The sequence below is a fragment of the Pteropus alecto genome, unplaced genomic scaffold, assembly GCF_000325575.1.
Source record: "Pteropus alecto unplaced genomic scaffold, ASM32557v1 scaffold7, whole genome shotgun sequence".
Taxonomy (NCBI): Eukaryota; Metazoa; Chordata; class Mammalia; order Chiroptera; family Pteropodidae; genus Pteropus; species Pteropus alecto.
In genome coordinates this window covers 31,083,570-31,091,162 of record NW_006494614.1, presented here as the reverse complement: position 1 = coordinate 31,091,162, position 7,593 = coordinate 31,083,570, and positions in this window count along the sequence as shown.

Below are 7,593 nucleotides of genomic sequence, written 5' to 3'. Positions count from 1 at the left end.
CTCTAACAGTGAGTCCCCTTAGAGAACTTGACATGTGCAACTTAAAGTTGGGAGGTGCAATGAATGGTATTTTACTCCCACCGAGAAAATGCTAAAGGCAAGAAGCCTTGGGCTAATGGCTGTGATGGCGGAGAAAGGGAGGTAGCTGAGTTGAGATGAGCCTGTTTTTCCAGAATTCAGTACAACAAAGATACTTGAGAATATTCCATAGATAAGTTTTGGGCCACAGATTGGGGAAAGTCAGTGTATTGAGTTGTCTTAGGGCCTAGCCTATGAAGGCTACCTAAGGACTGAACTGCTTCATCAGAAAGAAGTTAAAAGCCTCCCTTCCACACACATACACACACCCTGGATCTGGATTCTTGGAGCCAAAAAAAGCAATGAACTACAAATGAAAGCATCACCTACATCAAAAGAGTAGATGAAAGGTCTCTGGTGATGGAAGACAGCAACAATTCTGAGTAATCTACATGAGTACTTTACAAAAGAAAAGTGTCCATGTTGAACATCTGTAGGCCCAGAGAATATGAAGCAAACACGTGAAACTGTGCAAATAAAAAATAATCTCTGCTTTTACCTTCCTATATTAGTCCCCTAAGGCTGCCATAACAAATTACCACAAACTGGGTGGTTTGTAATAACACATACAACACAGTGCTAGAGGTCTGAAATTAAGCTGTCAGCAGGGCCATGCCCTTTTTGAAGGCTCTAGGGGCAGGATCCATTTTTGTCTCTACTATTTTATTGTATTTTATTTATTTTATTTATTTATTTTTTTGGTGTTTGCTAGCAATCCTTAGTATTCCTTGGCTATAAATGTTTTACTCTAAAATATCTGCCTCCCTCTTCTCAGAGTCTTTTCCCCTGTGTTTCTGTCTGTATCTCCTCTTCTAATAAGGACGCCAGTCTTATTGGATTTAGAGCCCACCCTAATTCAGCATGACCTCACCTTAACTGATTACACGTGCAAGGACCCTATTTCCAAATAAAGAGGCATTCTGAGGTTCTAATTGACATTAATTTTTGAAGACACTATTCAACCAAGTACACTCCCTCACCTCCTCACCCTTCGAATTCCCAGAGTGATCAGAAAAGGTAGCTAGCGATGGAGAAGATAAGCAGTCAATGAGAGGGAAAAACTGGCCATCTCGCCTTCAGCTTCAGACTCCTCCCAACCCCTTTCTGCCTTGATTCTGTATCTTCATCTTATGCCTATCTCCACCTTTTGGTCACATTCACCTTTCAGTTCCTCAAACTTGTCACACTGGCTCTTGCTATCAGGCTTTTACACTGCTGTTCCTCCTGCCTGGAATACTCTTCTGGACTACGCCTACACCTTAAAGTTATGCCTGTCTCTTCAGAATTCAGATGAAATCTTAACTTCCTCAGGACCCAAATGCTAGTTATTAATCTTATACCAGTCCATGGCAAAGATTTTTATGACAAAATCAGCAAAAAATAATTTATACTAATAATGATACAACAATAAAAACAAATTGATAGATGGATAGATGAATGCATATGTAAATGTATATAAATTTAAGCTCAGGCATGAATGTAATTGCACATTATGCTTTGTTGGAGAAGACTGATTTTTTTTATTCTGATATTTTGCTTTTTCTGCCTTTTTATATTAAAACGCATTTTATGTTAGCGTATTATAGTGCTAGCAGGTTTTTTATTTTCCTTATTTGTCAAAACATAAAAAATTTTTAAATGAACAACTTTATGTCAGTAAAATTTGAAATTTTATTGGCTTATGTAATCTTAAAGTCTAAGAATCACAGACAATTTAATGATAGGACTTTTAGATGAGTCAAATAAGGAGGAAAAATGTAAAAAAAAAAAAATATTCACTAAATAACAAAAAGACTCTTTGTACTAACAATTGCCTGTTACTCTGTTTTTTACTTTTACCCTCACATCTACTAGACTTGGTTTTATGCCTATATTTACCTTTGATCCCTATATCATATTTCTCAATAAATTAACTCACTATTGACTTACTCATCCTAGACCAAATGATCACTTAATTCAGCGCCTCCCTTCATAAAGCCTCTGAATTTCACATTTCCTAAATGTTTATCGGTTCCTATGTAACCAATCTTTCCCTTAGGTTATGTCCAATGACTGTATTCTCTGCTGCTGTTCACAGATTCATACTGTATCAGCTGGGCCTTCCTCACTACACAAGTTATTTATTACTACTGCCACATTGTTGACTCTGTATTTAATCTTCACAGTGACTTCTCCAAGCTAGCCCCGTCATTTCATCTTCCCACTCCAATTCTGTACTCATTTTACTCATCTTCACTAATACCATAATTTATTTAGAATTTAACAAATTTTAAATTAATTCCCTTTCTACCTCAAAATGATTCGGTATCCCCACCTATTTTCTTTTCTCTTCTAAGCCATGTGAAAAGGTGCCTTGAATCTCTCCAGTCTCCTACACTTGCAGTGATTTCATACCGTTCTACTTCACCCAAGATCATCCGCTACCACTCACCTCTTTTTAATGTTTTCGACCACCTGCTGTTGTCGGTCATCTGACAAATATTCATTCATTCTAAATATACATTGATCTCAAAATAATACAAACTGTTTCAACTGCCAATCAGATTGGCAAATTATCATTATTATTCAATCTCTCTCTTATCCAAATTTCCACCATTTTATCACTATGCATTTGTCAACTGTATTAACATTTTGTCATCACTTAGCTGAAACTGTTTTCTTACATGTTAACTCTGATATCCTAATTAATCTCTAAAATGAATTTTCTCCATTCCTGACTTTTTCTGATCTATTCCAACAGCATTTGAAATGCAATTACAATATTTAACAATGTTGACCCATTATTTTACTGTGAAAATTTGTCTTCTCTTGAATTATATAGTACTGATTCTCCTTCCCTTTCTGTACATAGATAAACACTTCGTGATCATTAAACCTTGGTAAAATATGGGCTGCTCTCATGTGTTCACTTTTAAGATAAATCTCCCAAGACTTTCCTCTCAATCCTGAGGATACTACTTGTTATATATCTCTATCAATGTCTGCTCTATCAATACACTTATTTCTTAGATAGTACCTCAAAAGATAATGAGCTCCTTGAAAGCAGAGATTCTTGCTTTTTCATCTTTGGGACATCAATGCTACATTATGCTAGGCACATAGATATTCTGTAACTTGTTTGTAATTAATGAATGAACTAATTAATACTGAGAATTAATCAAATGAATACTGGCTAAGGAATATTCTAGGCAAATGTAAGAGCAAATATAGAGTCCTAGAGGTCAGAAAAAGCATGTATATTCAAGGGCAAGATGTGAGGTTGGTTGTATCCAGGGATAAGGCTGGAGAGGTAAACGTAATCCAGATTATAAAGAGTCTTGGATCCCCTGCAACAAAGTTTTTGGATCTTATCCAAAAGGTTATGAGGAACCTCTGAAAAATGTTTAGAAGTTTAATTGTAATGGGACAGATTTAAGTCATAACTCTAAGCCATAAACTCAGATGGGCAAAAATTTAACATACTTTTTCTGTAATTTCTTCAATCTCAATTTTTAATTAACATTACTGTACTTCAATCAATTCTATAGAAAAAGGATTATTTATAATTTAAATGCTTTCTACTTAAGATTTTCCCTTTTTCCACTACTCTTTCTCTTCAGAGATCACTTAATTCTATGTCATAAAAGGAAGGCATCTGGTCTGTGGCCATTGGTATCTGTCCGTGCTGTTATCTAAATGCAGAGTCAAACAGGGCTCCTGAGAGTCTGTGTCGACTGGGTAAATGGTATTACCATTTACTAAGAAAAAAGAGGAATAAAAGCAGGGGTCAGAATGGAGAATGCTATCTCTGCAGGGCCTGGGAGACAATCAAGAGATTAACTCACGCAAGCAGATGAGCATCTGGGATTTGGAGCTCAGGAGAAAGACCTGAGCTGACATGGTGATTTGGGGCATCAACACAATGCCTGGCAAAGATAGCTGCTCAATAAATACTTATTCAAAAAATACATTAGAAATGGTGGTTGAAATTATGGGAATATAACTGTAGAATAATAATAATATATAATGGCTGAAGATAGGAGGTTAGGAAACTTGAATATGGATGAAACAAGTTAAGAAAGCATTGTTTTTTAAAGTGCCAGATGTGTAGGAAAAGAAAGAGATAGTGGTGTCACAGAAACCAAGATAGCAGAAAGTTCAAAAGGGTGGATTAACTACCATTCTCAATAGTTCAGTGAGGTCAAAGGAGATAAGAAATAGAAATTGTCTGTCATATTAAGCCACAGAGACATTATCAAAGATCTTTGCCTAAAGAATTTTGGTGGGGTGGTCTTGATGGAAACCGAATTTTGAAGTGTATAAAAAGTGAAATAATGGAAATAATAAATAAAGATAATATTTTTACAAAAAAAAAAAAACTGAAAAGTAAAAGGAAGAGGAGAGAAAGTCTTCTACTAAAGGTAAAGTAGGGTTAAAAATGTTTGATAGTTGCTTGCATTTAGAATTGAAAAACATAATTTTTTTCACTAATTAGTTGACTCATCTAAGATCTCTGGTTATAATAGCTTCTTCATTCTCTGCATCACCAATATCTAAATCGTTGCTAAATGCTATGAATTCTTTCTGAGTAGCAGTGTTCACATTTGCCCCAATTGTTTATTTCATTCTTCTATCACCACTCCCTTGAAACACATCTTCTTAATCTTCCTTAAGTTACCTTATACAACAATTTTACATTATCTTATGAAAGCATTGCTTTGATCATATCACACACCTTCACAACATTTTCTGTACTTTTCTATTTCTCATCAAATAAAGCAAACACTACTTTTATTTAGAGAGAGAAAAAAAATGTCGAAATTATTGCTCAGCTCAGTTAAACTCCATTTTTCCAAACTATACCATTTTTCATGTCATTCTCTCCTCCTACAAATATCCTCTCTACTTCCTTCACTTATCCAAATTCCATACATCATCTCAGACTCAGTTCAGATGTCATATCAATGATGATATTTGCTTTCATCTCTTCAGATAGAAGAGATCACTTTTTCCGGGAGAATCTGACAGTCTTGAATTTTGACACCTCTTATCACACTTTTTACACACTGTGCGTGCTAACATTGTGTGCTTAACTCCCTTAGTAGATAGTAAATAGATTGAAGATAGAAAATAGTCTTGTGTATCTCTTTGCCCTCACAGAGCCTTATATAGTAGATGTTCAATAACACCAGTAAATATGTGAATTCAGCAATGTTAGTGTAAGAAGAGTCAAGAAAAAGAACAAGTTGAAAAGACTAAGACAAAATTATTTACTGTTCAGCAATTGAGACATTCAAATATTATTATTATTATGGAATTTTACAGATCATAATATGTACAAAGGCTTCTTGATTGTGAAAATCAGTTTAAAAATGAATTCAATATACGCAGCTAATGATGATACTAAAAGTAGAGTCGTCAACATACGTTAAACATATCATGGAACTGTGCACTGTGAAAGGATTCTATGGGAAGTGTTTGGGAGCTAAAGTAAGGGTCCTGCTTGCTTATTATCCTGAAAAGTGTAGTAATGATGTATAGACTAAGAATATGGTCTCATGGAAATTTTTGAACTAAGAAATAATTCCAGTTTGATTCAACAAAGAGTTTGAAGTGTTTTTTTTATGTCTAAAACACTTTAACATAGTATGATATAGAAGATGGTAAGATACAGGACCTCCTCAACAATCTTATAGTCTAATGAGAGAGACGGATAGCTGTTAACAGCATCAAAGGCCCAGCACAAAATTTAAGATGTTCATGGCAGTCACAGGGATCACTGTCATGGCCCTAGATAGTTTCATCTGGCTGCCATCTGAAGCAGCTGTGGTGGCGGCACATCAGCCTCCACAGACAGGTACCAGAAATCTCCCATTGGACAACTCTTGTGTCTTTAGTGTTCAGCTCTGGCTCTTCACCCTATAGAACTGGGGTCTCTCAGGCATAGTGGCTGTAGTCTAGTGCACTAGAGCCCAGCTGCCTCCATCCTGCCAGCTTTATATTATCTCCACCTCTGCCATTTTGTATTAATACCCTTCAACTCAAATTTAGTCTAGACTAGAACTGGCTGCTAGAAATATAACACAACTCGGTGAGCCACATATGTAATTTTAAATTTCCTAGTAGCCACAATTTTAAAAGATACAATGAAACTAGTAAAATTAATTTTAATAATATTCTTATTTAATTCAATATATCCAACATATTAGCATTGCAATATGTCATTAAAAAATTAAGATGTTTTGCATTTTTATATGTCTTTGAAATAGTGTTGTATTTTATGCTTACAGTGCATTTCGATGCAGACTAGCCACATTTTAAGTGCTAAGTAGCTACCATATTGCACATTATAGCTCTAGACGTTTGATATCCATAGGAAGTCTGAGGTAGAAAAGATACTCGACAAAGTGCAGTTGTTTTCTTTGTAAAAAAATTAACCAGTGAATCCAATGCCTTTCAAAGTTATACACCATTCAGATTTTTCTATTTGAAAAAAATTATTAAAAAAGACAGATGCAAATAAATGTCACGCTAGAGATGCAGATCTAACTGCTATGGAAATATAAAGATCAAAATTTCTGAGGAGAAATGGAAAATAAGAAGTTTCAGGCCCTGACCTAAAATTTGAAAGATGAATGTTGAGAGAGGAGAACTGGGCTAGAGCAGGAGGTGGGTAAATCCTAACCCAGTGCATCATCAGAGCAAAGTTTCAAAGGCTTCAACTTGTATAATATATTCATAGAAGAGCAAGTGATCCAGCTTGGGTGTGCTGCTTGGGAAAATATAGAAAAATATGTAAAGCAGGCTGAAATTGGAATTCGGCACCTAGGTGTTCGGACCTGACCTTGATAAAAGAACAGAACTGCTTCCTTATCTTTGTTTTTGGACAAATTAGGGCTGCCTAATATCATTATGAATCAATATATATTGTACTCTTCTAGGTTACTTTTCTTTCAATTTTCTAAGCTTATAACACCCTTCTTCTATTGTGTTCTGACAATGTCAGCAGTGGGTCTAGCCAATAGTTATATCCTGTCCTGAGTGCCTGTGCCTTTTAAATTTTATCTGAAAGGAAAGAATCAGGCCCATGATTAAGCCCTTATTTCCTAGGGAAAAATAACAATTTTATCCAGAAAAATAATGATCTTATCTGGGAAATAAAGTAGTAAAGAATAAAAATTTAGGAGTTATTTTAAAATTGACTCTATATATAAATTGTAATTTTTCATTTTATTATGACTTTACATTATTTCTATCCTAGCCAGTTTAATTCTAGAAATTGTTATAAAATATTGTGATACATAAAGAATGAGATTATAGCAGATTCCTGGCCCCAGGAAGTTAGCAACTTGATAACTGCTAGAGTAGGGAGAGATAGCTATAGTTTATTGACTACAGGAACGTGCCAAGCACTAAGTTTTTTGCATATATAACCTATTTATTTCCCACAATAACTATATGAGTTAGATATTATCATTTCTTAGATTAATGATATGGCTTTGGTTCTGAAGTTTATACATTCAACAAATAATTTTA